Source organism: Euphorbia lathyris, chromosome 3, assembly GCF_963576675.1.
Source record: "Euphorbia lathyris chromosome 3, ddEupLath1.1, whole genome shotgun sequence".
Taxonomy (NCBI): domain Eukaryota; kingdom Viridiplantae; phylum Streptophyta; class Magnoliopsida; order Malpighiales; family Euphorbiaceae; genus Euphorbia; species Euphorbia lathyris.
The window spans coordinates 45,962,005-45,975,241 of record NC_088912.1 but is presented as its reverse complement, the minus strand read 5'-3'; the positions used below and the strand labels follow the sequence as shown (position 1 = coordinate 45,975,241).

The 13,237-nt window shown below is 37.0% G+C and overlaps 1 long non-coding RNA gene across 1 annotated transcript; it reads left to right on the top strand.

Annotated features, from left to right (window-relative positions):
* The first annotated feature begins 9,886 nt into the window (after positions 1-9,886).
* LOC136221890 (uncharacterized) lies at positions 9,887-13,021 on the top strand. The gene is made up of 4 exons (XR_010685359.1): positions 9,887-10,392; positions 11,180-11,328; positions 11,477-11,716; positions 12,801-13,021. It is a non-coding gene; the product is annotated as an uncharacterized lncRNA (long non-coding RNA).
* The last annotated feature ends 216 nt before the right edge of the window (positions 13,022-13,237 follow it).

Below are 13,237 nucleotides of genomic sequence, written 5' to 3'. Positions count from 1 at the left end.
CCATCCATGATAGAAAATTCGAGATCACCTATCCATGTTTGATCCTCATCCGCTAATTCACATTCTAAGGTCACCTGTCCTTTTGTTTGGATCATATGGCCTATAACTCCCAAGATGTCCACAATTGTGGTCTCTATCTAGATTGGGTCAACTTTGAGTTTGGCGAAAGCTCCCCTAGTGATAACCTTGAATGAACTTCCTATATCCACCATTACTCGCTTCATCTCCCATCCTTCTACCATCATGGTGATAACAAGAGCATCCGCGTGTGGGGGAATTGCTGGGCCAATATCTGCGAATGAGCGATTAAGTGATGCTGTATTAAGGGCGGTTGTTCTAGATTTTTTAACCCAGGGCTGGTACCCTGGTCCGCCAACGATGACATTAATAATGCCTTTGGCTTTCTTTCTTGGATCATCCTTTGGCTTATCTTCATCTTTCTTTTTGTCATTCTGGACGAACCTGTCCAACTTCCCTTTCTCAATGAGCCTTTCGATCTCCCTGGCTAGTTCCCAACATGCATCCGTTTCATGCCCATTCCTTCTATGATATCTGCAATAATTTTTGGCGTTTCTCCCCGTATTGGTGTATTCCCTGCCCTTTGGTTCGAGGTATGAAATGCTCCGTTTATGTTGGCTATTCTCTAGCCACATCAACACTTCACTCTTGGAGGCGTTCAATGGTGTAAACGATGGTGTGTACGACGGTTTATTTCTCGAACTCCTGTGTCTACCCCTAGCGGATGAGTCAGGAAGTTTTTCCTTCTCCTTATGTCTTCTTCGTGACTCGTTTTTCCCTTTTTTAGGAGGGGATACAGATTCTCTTCGGATGTCATCAACTTCCATAAAGTCCTTGCATCTTTCCATCAGATCTGCGATGGTCCTAGGTTTGTGTCTGATCAGATTCTCTTGCAGGCTTTTGCATGTTGTATTCTTTATCACTGCTTCGACAGCTGTGGGGACATCTACATCTACTACTCGAATGCGCAATTTGTTGAATTTGTTGACGTAGTCCCTGAGGGATTCGTCCTCCCTTTTCTTTAACTCGAAAAGCTTTCGCGATGAAACAACAGGCGGGATGCTGCCTGTAAATTTTGAGCAAAATTCCTTACTCAACTGATTCCAGCTATCTATTGATCCTAGCGGAAGATATTGGAACTAGTCATACACCGGTCCCTTCAATGTTGTTATGAACATTCGGCACAAGACTGCCTCGCTGGCCCCGTTGATTGCAAGCAACATGCTATATTTTCTTACGTGGGCCTCATGATTATCTTCCCCTATGTAGCTAGGTATGTTTGGGATTTTAAACTGCCTATCAGTTGCTACTTCCTCAATCCGCCTTGTGAATGGCGACTCTCTGTTGGCAAAAGGATTATGCCTCGCATTTTCCTCATTTTTCCTTAGCATGGCTGCCCGAACTGCCCTATACATAGTCTTGATCTATCCTCGGGCGTCTCCTATTGTGGGATCTACTCCGTTGAGAGGAGGAGGAGCTGGACGGTGATGTGGGGTCCAATGGTGATCATCCGCCACCTCTTCCTGGTCCTCTAGGTGGGGGACATCCACCACCACCTCTCTGTCCTGGTGGTGGGGGCAGTGGTATTTCCTGGCGAGGTGATCTGGCCCGCCTTCTACGCCGGGAATGGGATCTAGATCGTCTTCACCCACGAGATCTGGTCCGCATTCTATGCCTTGGATCAATACGTCCGCCCTGCGAGTGACCAGGATCGACGGTCTCATTGATTTGCCGTTGCCTAGCATGTGCTCTAGTTGGCACCGGAGGTACCTGAGGTTCTCCAATGGTGATTCCTGGATTGGCTGTATTTCTCGGGGGTGCCCGGCGGTTCCTTCGACTTCCTTCCGGTACATCTTCAAATAGTCTTCTATTTGTTGGCAAAGCACTTCCTAACTCTGGGCTGGTGACAACCGCATCTGCAGGATGGGAGAGTAAGAATGTTGAATCATTATGAGCACCTGGTCTGATAATGGCGGCCTGCCAAGCTGATGTCCTCGGTCTTGGTGGGGGACGGTGAACCGGAGGGATGTGCCATGTTGTGGGTCTACCTACGGGAGGATTCTCAAGGTACGCTCTCAATCAATCTTCCATAGCTGATCCATAGGTGCTTCCTACCAAATCCGTGACAATATCGGTGAAATAATCTGGCGACATCTCCCTAGCATCATGAACAAGGGGTGCATCAGGATCTGGGTTGTTGGTGTTTGTCTGGGGATTACCGACTGAAGTTGGTATTGACGGTGTTGTTGTTCCGGTTGAAGGGTTCTGCCCTTCATTTGCCATTTTTATGACTGTGAACTAAGTCCTTTTGTGATTAGAACTTCCACCTTCACCGCACCAATTGATGACTGGTGATGAATTCTTGATCGGAGCCCTTCCCTGTGAGGCGCCATTGGGATCGACGGGGGACACTCCGATGCCAAAGTCAGTAACTTGTACGAGAATAAACTATAAGCACGAAGTAGGGTTTTGGAAGGTGTGTACCTCAATATCTTGGGGCGCAAGCTATTTATACTCATGTAGTTGTAACTCCGAATAACTAGAAAGTCTCCATTAATGCCTCATTAATGGCGGTTACTGATCTTATTCAAGTATGACCGTTAGCACATTAATAGGTTATTAGTTGCCTTTATTGGGAATCGGCTCTGCCGTTTTGTGGGCGTATCGAGGTGTGACGACGGGTCTCCCAAAGTGTTTGACCATCTATAGCGTGTTGAGGAATCTATCGATCCGCCTTGCTTCATACGCCACTGCTTCGACGGCTCTCCTTATCCGCAGTCGTTTGGTTAATTACTCTTCTGATCCCGTAAATAATATTCAGATGTTATCAAAACCATTTTGACGGCCTCTGTATTTTTGTTCCCTTGACACTGCATTATATATGTTGCCTCTCAGTTCAACTAAACGCGTTCTGCCCAGAAAAATTAAAAATCAAGACATTGACACTGTAGAAAATTTCATGAAATAAATAATATCATAAAGAAAATACGTAACTTCAACATAAATTTTAAACAATGATTTGTGAACTATAATTTACTTCCATTATCCAATGATGGTTAACAATATGAGCGTTACAATTTTCAATAAAACAATGTTGTGTTGAATTGATTTTAGAGAGAGAAAAATTAACAAAGATGAGAGAGAAGAGAGATAAAGAATAAAAAAATAAGAAATTAAAAAGGGACGGAGAAGATGGTGTAATTGATTTTTATTTTTTATTTTGGAGTTTTTTTGTGATAATTAGATAATAAAGGGGTTAATTTATAAAATAAATAAATATAAGGATCAAATTAACTCTTTTCCCTTTGACTTTTAACACCGCGTTAGTCAATTTAGTATGTGTTTGCTAATGAAATGAACCTCAATGTACCATTTTGCAAACTTTTAAACCATATGGGTGTTGTTCGAAAACAGGTATAACCACAAGGTTTATTTTTGTACTTTTCTCTAATCTATACTATATATAATTGTGGAAGCAGAGAGAAATGAAAAGAAGTGTTTTAGAGGCCTTTTTGATGAGTTGTCAACGTAGTAAAAAATCAAAATATTTAATTAATTAAAAATAGGAGAAGTGTTTTAGAGGCCTTTTTGATGAGTTATCAACGTAGTAAAAAATCAAATAAAATATTTAATTAATTAAAAATAACAGATTTATATTTATAATATATTAAACAATTACTAGCCCATTAATTAAAATAATAAAACAAATTAAGAGTTACGGGAAGATGAAAAAACACAATGCAAAGGAAATTCAAAAGTCACAAACAAACATCTATATAAAGCATGATATATAGTGTTCCACCATTATATTCATTGGTCAATGGTCATGATAGATAGTATCATGTTTCTGAAGGTAATTATTCGTTTTTTTTTCATATGTTGCAGTTATTTTGTTCTCAATTGTATTGTTGTTTTGTTTTTATTAAACAATAGTTGTTATAGTTTCATCTTTCAGATCCATTTCTGTAGTTATCCAGATTCTATACTCCTCGCTACGTACCTTATCCATGTTTTCTTTTTTTTTTTGTCTTTTTTTTTTCAAAACTGATATCTCCAATTGAAGAAATCCGATAGAAATAGAAGATTCATTGACAACTAAAATCGGGAAACACAAAGGTGTCAAAAATTACAAGAAATTCTTATGTTTTTCGAGGTAATTATTCAATTTTTTTCATATGTTATAGTTATTTTTGTTCTCAATTGTGTTATTTTTTTATTTTTATTAAACAGTAGTTGTTATAGTTTCATATTTTAGAGATGAAATTCCACTTCTGTCGTTATCCAGGTTTCATACCTCTCGCTACCTTATCCATGTTTTCTTTTTTATTTGAAGTTAAATTAATTTTTCTAATTCGGAACCTGTTGAAATCCACTCATTTTTTTTAGTTTGAGTTTATCGAACCGATATGGATTGTATTTTTTTTTATTTTCATGCATTTTTGTACAAATAGATATAAAATTTCACACAATAGTTGTTCATTGAAGTTTGAGACATATTAAAAAAATATTAAAGAGGTATTGAAATATTATACATACAATGAAGTTTATTTTAATTAGAAATTATGTTATTATTATTATTATTATTATTATTATTATTATTATTATCAATGAGTTATTTTTTCCCAGTTCTCTTGACAAAAAATTGTAAGCGTCTAATACACTTGATAAGATGTTTATTCTCGAAGAATTTAGATTATGCCAGATACGAATTCAAAACGAAGGTAAATAAAAATAAATTTTGATGCTCAAAATCCTAAAAATGTATATTAATTATGGGATATTGAGATAATTGCTTTTGCAACATTATTAGTTATATAGTTTTTAACTATTATATTGTGGTTTGTACAAAATTGTTAGTATTTCAAGAGTTTTTAACAAGTGAAAATGAAACATGAGCACAAGACAAGTTGTTAGAAAATATTAATTAAAAATATTATTATTTGAATCTCTTCAAATTTTTAAATGTTGAGCATGATGATTATAATTAATAGAATGAATTTCACATATTAATTATAAAACGTTTTTTTTATAATGAGTGGTTACAATTGCGATTTAATTCTATTTAACTAAAATTAATTTATAGACTTAATACTTCATTAAGAAAAAATAAAAATTTTAATTAATGGGTAAAAAATATTTCCACTTTCCTCGTTATATGCTTATATCTTACATTCTCTCTTATTTTCGAAAAAAAAGCGAGAGGAAAATAGTTCTCTCCTAATTATCTTTTTTGTCCCTTCATTTTTGTTTTCTATTCCTTTGTTTGTTTTTCTTGCTTACGAAATTCAAGAATATATAATTATTAGAAAATATTAATAAAGTCAAATAAGTGATATCTGCGAGCGTGACTGATATTCTATATATTGAAAGAATGAAGAACAAATTGATTGAATGTCTTGATGAGATATTACGAGATAAAAATAGGACAAATCATCACCTTAAGCTGATTCAATTGGATATATTGGGTTATTGTAGCATAATGAATACTTGAATTCGAATACTTGGTGATCATGAAATTCCATCAAGCAAAATGATTATCATCAAGATGAATTTGTGACTAATTCTTATGAATTTTATTTTTTTTATATGTAACATATAGAATTGATAAAGTTTCTTCATGTGCAATATTAGAAAAGTATTGATGATAATAGTTTATAGCATAATATATTGATGTTGCTTGAACATAGATTGTAATTCTTTTGTATCGTAGATATAATATTTAATTTTAATTGTAGTTTAATTCAATTTTAGTTTAACATAGATTGTAATTCTTTTTTTTTATGAGTATGGAGGGGCAAAGACCCCAGCGAACAAAACAGACTAGAGAGTACTTGTCATCCTAGGGAGACAAGTTCCACAAAGATCAGAATACAGAATATCTTGGATGCCTGCAGGCGGCACCTCACACTCGTGAAGACCCAAAGTTAAACTTCCTGCGTAGTTTGCCATCCAATCCGCGACTCGATTCTTTTCGCGTAAAACATGAATTAATTGGACCTCCCAATCCTGCCTGAGTAATTTCTGACATTCCACAATTAGCCAGTAGAAGCTGTGCATGTGCTTCGTTCCTTCCTTGACCGTGTTAACGATGACCAGTGAGTCCATTTCAAATATCACGCGACGGTAGTGTCTGTCCCAAGCAAATTTTAGCCCGAAGCAAAGCCCCTATAGTTCCGCCAAAGCTGCTATGCAAATGCCAAGGTTAACAGCGAACCCTCCAAGCCAACCACCTCTGTCATTGCGCATAATACCGCCTGCAGTAGCATAGCCTGGGTTCCCTTTGCAGGCTCCATCGCCATTCACTTTCACCCAACCAACATTCGGAGGTTTCCATCCCACTAAAACTTCCCTCACTGGTCTATCACGCAGACGTTGCTCATCCACAAACGCCTTTTGGCACTCTGCAGCTTTTAACAAAATAAACTAAATCTTATCCCTACAAACCACCACATCAGGTTCGAACACAGACAAGCATCTCCAACACCACAACCACCAAATGGTAATCACGAAGACAATGCTTCGATCAATATTACTCCACTACCCCTGCAAACTCAGCCCCTATAATAACCAATCCCGCTGATCTAGGTTGAAAAACAACTCCCAATCAGACGCCAGAATTAGTGACCACCACAAATCTGCGTTTGTTTGACAGTCCCTTAAGATATGGATTGTAGACTTAGGGAGGCCGCACGTTCCGCATGCCATTTCCTCGCAGAGGTGACCGGAGACCCGAACCATGTTAGATAAAATCGCATTATGTAGCAAAAGCCAGCCAAAATACTTCAAATGCCATGGGACTTGTAACTTCCAGACCTTCTTCCACTCATTCGGATGTTGTGAATTCGGCTCCCAATTCTGAATTAAAGTGAAAGTAGATCGGACACTGAATAATCCATTCCTCGTTGGTTTCCAGTGCCAAACATCTTCTTCCTCCACCTCTGGGAAGACCATCATTGAAGAAATCTTCAGCAGGTTCGCGTTGGGTACCCTATCCTAAAAAGCTTCCCAATTCCACCCTCCTTCAGCCTTCCAGTAATCCGCCACTGGTTTACCTTTAAAGTCCTCAGGGATCGGCAGCTCACACCCTTCCTCGATTGAGGTATTCCCAATCCATTTATCAGTCCAGAATTTAGTAGCTTTCCCATTGCAAACAAGTCTCTCAAGACCTTGATGAATAATAGTTGAACCCTTGACCACACACTTCCACACATGGCTAGAGTTCTGTTTAGGTTTGAGCTCCTGAATATCAGCTGTGCCTTTCATGTAGTGATTCCATAGAACACGAACCCATAGAGTGGCGTCTTCCGTGAGTAATCGCCAACCTAACTTTGCGATCATGGTAAGGTTAAAATCTCTAGTTCTACGAATGCCCAAACCTCCCAAGTTCTGTGGCTTACACACCGTCTCCCAATTGACAAAATGGATTTTTCGCACCCCACTGAACCCTCCCCACAGGAACTACCGATTCAATCTATCCAACTGATTACTAACACCAACTGGTAGTAAGGCTGTTTGCATTACATAAGCAGGGATAGACGAGGCTACTGATCGAATTAGAGTGGTTCTTCCCGCAAAGGAAGGCAATGCGCTTTCCAACCACTTAACCGGCTCTACACCCTGTCTACCATATGTTGAAAGGAGCTTTTATTAACCCTTTCATGGAAAAGCTGCACACCAAGGTATTTACCCAGATTATTAGTAGGCGCCACTTGTAACGCATTACAGATCTTTATCGTAAGGCGCTCTAAGACATTTGAGGAGAAAGCAACTCTAGATTTGGGGAAACTGACATGCTGGCCCGACGCCTGACAGAACTTATCTAGAATGTCTTTAATACGCTAGCCTGGTCCTCTGAAGCTTCCGCCATTAAAATAATATCATCATCGAACATCAGATGGGATAGGGAAGGGCCTCTCCTAGATACACGGATCGGATTCCAACTCTTATCTGCAATAGCATCAGCAATCATGTGACTTAACCGTTCAATACACAGGAGGAAAAGGTAAGGCGAGAGCGGATCTCCCTGCCTTAAACCTCGACTAGGCTGGAAACCTTAAGAAGCTCCCCCATTCTAGAGGACTGACATCATTGGTGAGGAAACACATGTCATGATCAAGTTGACCCAGTGTTGAGGAAGTTGTAGGAGTGTTAGGGTATCCCTTAAGAAATCCCAGCTTATCCGGTCGTACGCTTTTTCTAAGTCAAGCTTGATCACCATTACGCCTTTCCTGCCCTTACGTCTTTTCAGAGATTGGATGACTTCCTACATTAGAATGACATTGTCAGTGATCTGTCTTCCTGGAACAAAGCTACCCTGACACAGTCCTACAAGATATCTAAGGTGTTTCTTCAATCTCTGCACCAAGCATTTCGTGATGGCTTTGTACAACACATTACACAGGCTAATTGGCCTGAACTGGACGAAACTGACCAGTGTGGGAACTTTAGGGATGAGAGTGATCAACGTGTTATTAAGTCTTGTTTCAATTATACCTGAATTTAACGCTTTTAGGACACAAGCGGATATGGTAGGTCCAGTGATATCCCAATATTTCTGACAGAGCAGAGCTTGGAACCCATCATCTCCTGGAGCTTTAAGAGGTGCCATGGAGAAAATTACCATTTTAATTGTAGTCTAATTCAATTTTTAGGTTTTTATTATATTCTAATATATTTCTTAATTAATCTCCTATTTTATTATTATTGTTTCATAGAATTCCAGTTATAAGAAAATATGAAAATATATTAAAAATTACTAAAAAAAGTATAAATCATTGAATTTTGTAAAAATAAATAAATCATTCACCTTTAATTAAAATTATATAAAAAATTAATCAATTATTTTCAAAATTAATTTAATTTGATTTGAATTATCAATAAAAAATATATATATTAATTTCAAATATACATAATATAAAAATTTCTCATAGCATGATATAAAATTACTTAAAAGTAAATATGTCAATTTATTTATTTATCTAAATTATATAAAAGTTTCGTATCCTGTGCATCACACGGGTTTTCGACTAGTAATATTATATAACAAAATCTAGCATAACTAACTTTTTTTTTAAAAAAAGTAAACAAAAAAGTAAGAATACAATAATAAAATATTATTTGATGTTGCATCAAATTTTTTGATGCAACCTCAAATTTGATGGGAAAGAACCATATTCATCAAAATGAAAATACAGTTTGACAATGGTTGGAGAGTCAACCATCATCAGATCTCCTTCCGAACATCAATTTGATGTTGGGTTTGAGATGGTCTAAGTAAATTTCCCAGCACTAGGAATCTTAATTTTGGTAATGTCATAAACTTCGACCAGAATAAAGAGATCTGAAATGTTAAGGGAGCTTCATGCCATAACATACTACTTGGACAGGGTAAAGGGTAGCAATGTTTTACTCTTTAGCCTTGGCCCTCTCAGTAGCTAGCTCTTGGGTAGGAAATTATCAGAGGCTTCATAGTTCACGTTGGAGCTCGACTTTGGCAGTCTCTTTACGCTTTCGCTTCTCCTGAAGGTCCTCAATCTCCTTAAGCTTGCTCTAGAGATCCGCCACTTCCTTTTTTCAGCTGTCGATTCTCCTTTTTGAACTTGTTAGCCTAAATAGTTTATTCATAAATTTACTTTGAAAATACCTTAGCCTGCGGAAGAATCTTCTGAAAATAAGAAATCCACACTAGTAGAAAAATGACCTATAGCTACGCCTTATTAGCCACGGTTATTTAAAAAACCGTGGCTAAAGCTCTTTAGAGTCAGTCGTGTGTTTTCTAGTGTTTTTGGGGTCGGTTTTCCAAAAAACCGACACCAATAACCCTTTTATTGGCGTCGGTTATGCATGCACCTGAGGCTAACGACCCCTTTAGAGTCAGTTTTTTCAATAACCGACTCTGAAGACCTGATATATATTGAAAAATTAGACTGTTTTCCACTCTTCTTCTTGTCTTTCTTGTCTCTGATTGTGCGAAGAACCCTAAAGACCTTAGATAAAAAACGATCTTCTTGTCTTTCTTCTTTCTGTTTGGGCAAAGAACTGATTTCCCTAATCTTCTGTTCTTTCTTCTTTCTTCTGCGATTAAACCCTAAACCATTTATTCCTTCTGTGATTAAACCGATTTCATTGTGCGAATAACCCTAGACCCATTTCGTTCGAGTTTGAGTTTGCTTGAGTTCCTCCGTCTGCTTGAGTTCGTTCGAGTTTGAGTTTGCTTGAGTTCCTCCGTCTGCTTGAGTTCATTCGAGTTCAATTTGGCTTGAGGTCCTTCGTCTACTTGAGTTTGTTCGAGATCGAGTTGGACAAATTTTTATGTTCAAAATCATGTCAGGGCAACTGTACGCTTTGGAGCCGTGTCCAGGTTTTACAATTTTTGTACGTATAGTTTTCCTCTGTTTTATAATTGTGTTTGTTTGGTTGCTCATCTGATCTTACCTCAATAAAGCTTTAGGTAATCTTTAGGTAATCTTTTCATTTTGTTTATATAAATAACAGTTTGATCCATTTCTATGCTTCTTACGGTTGTTTGGATTCGGCACTCGATGTGTTTGATAAAATGCCTGAGAGAAGTGTTGTTTCCTGGAATGCTATGATTGACACGCTTGTCCAATTTGATGAGTTTGAATCTGCATTGAAATTGTTTGTTCAATTACAGGAATTGTTTGAGCATTTTAAATGCTTGTGCTGGTTTATGTGTTTTGTCTTTGGGGATGTGGGCTCATGCTTATTTGTGGAGAAAGTTTGATGTTGAAGTAGCTATGGATATTTTGGTGTATGTATTGTTTAGTGGATATGTATTGTAAATGTGGATCATTAGATTGTTTCTCTGTCCTTTCCTTTCTATTATTTGGAAAATAATTGTTTAATTTTGTTTTAGCATTGTTTACTTGTTTTTTTAATTGGTGCACAAATAGCATCTCTACAAATATTCATGGTTGTGTGGCAGACATTCATTTTTACGAGGTTAGACTTTGTCTTCAATTTACATTAAGCTATCTTCTCCAAGTGGTAACTCAAACCAGTGAAACAATATATAAAAAAAAATATGTATTTATTCGAGTCAATGTTACTTGCTCTGTTCCTCCATAATGTGGAAGCACAAAGATGCTTCAAATTGCTACATCCTCTCATTAAATGCTCCTTTTCTCCTGCATTGATACAGTTTCAGCTAGAAGTTAGTATCCAGAAACAATATTCTCATTAAATTGAAAGAGCACATGTAGCATTTACATTTCATTCGCTTTGCACGAGATAGACGAAGAGAGATTTCTCGCAAATCGTCGAATGTTTCAGAAGCAGTTTCTATCAAAGGTTAGCGAGCGGAACACTATATATATGCTATTGTTGACAGCCTTGCCGCTGGTAGTGGTGAAAGCTCAATAGCTTTTCATATCTTTCATTGCAATCTCTTTTCATTGTCTCAATTCACAAACTCACTAGGAGAAATATTGTATTGTAGAGGTAGAGGATTCCACAAGAAAGACAAGATGAAGATAGATCCACTTGTTGCAGAAGCGAGAAGAGCAATAGCAAGAGAGCTATTCCATTGATCTAATAAGAAGGGAATTACCTTGCTCTAGTCAAGTAGCTGGTTATAGGACAGGACCTAAAAGAAGGACAATTAACGCATTTGATGACACGACTTATTGTGGAGAAGCCTACATAGCCCTCTAAAGAAGCTAGACGACTTAATTACCAAGTAAGCATCCTAAACTAAGACTCTTTTTAGTTTGGCTAGCTCTTCCTTTTTCTTTCTTAGAAAAAAGAGATTGGATTTTTGCTTGCAACATTTGTGTCATGCCAGTACTTGATGAGCTTGTTAAGGAACTAGTGGGTTAGAGTGAAAATTGCATTCCCACGACAAAAGTAAGCCGAGAGAGCTTAAGAGCCACTATCTTACCTGCATACATGCCTCTTTCAAAAATTGATTCCTTACATAGGCTTTCTTACTTGACTATTTGAAAAATAATCTCATAGTTAGCAAGAATTCATGTTGAGAAAGTTAGTCTGTAATAACGCAAGGCTAAATAATCTGGGTTTGAAAACTCTAGAAAGGCGGAAAGGCATGGTTGTGCAGTCCTTATATATAACATTAGTTGAATATGATGTTGCTGTACATTGGGGAAGCTAAATATAGCACTAGGGGGTGGGTTATAAGGCAAGGCTAACAAGATGATTTGAGTGGGATAGATTCAGCAAGGCATAATTGATGCATGTGTATTATTTGTTTTTTTTGTTGTTTTACATAAACTGATGATGAACTAAGGCTTGATAGAACTGTAAGACCACCCTGTGACTTCTAACCTAATTGTCACGATTGAAACCTCAAAAGAACCTTTCTGTAATTCAAGGAAGCTACTGTTAATATATGACACTCCATTGAGCATGTAGCTATTGTAACCTTTATTCATACATAACTTCAGCTTATGAGCTGTAACAAAGTTGGTTGTATGAACTCATGTTGCGCCTATAATCTTGTTGAGCTTGGCTTACTTTTGGAATGCAAGCAAGAACCTTTCTGCAAAAACATAAAAATGAAACATCATTTATCCTTCATCATGAATTTCGGTGTTCCTGGTTTTCATCACAAAATAGTTTGAGCCTTGAATTGGTCAAACTTCAGACATGTTCATGCTTCTTATATGATTTACAACTTCCAGCTTCTCTTCTCATCCTCATCTGCATATGTTCTCAATACATAATATGCACTTAGTTTAATGATTACATATATAAGATTAATTAAGACATATAAATAACAAGGTGTTCATGAAATGAATGTGCAGGTTTAACATGAAGCTACAAATAGCAGGAATGATAGCATCAGCGTTTGGAATGGCAAACCTTCTAGCTCGGTCGTTCCGAGGATATTCATCTGATACTTGTGTATATTTTTGTGTGTATTGAATCAAAGAATGTATATATATTTGAAAATACTGTGAATATTGAATCAAAGAATGTATAAATATTTATATAGCAGATTAATTAATTACCATATATTTGTGTATATTTTTATTGATTTTGCATTTAATTTCAGTAATACATCAAGATCAATTTCGATTACGGTAAATGACTGAGGATAACAAATTTTGTTTACCGTTAATCACAGTAATAAAAAAAATAGAGCAGGTTTAATTTGAACCTACTGATGTAAAATTGTTAAAAACGGTAACATTCTTGAATGCTTAGAGCATTGGAGTCGGTTGTTACAACAAACGACTCC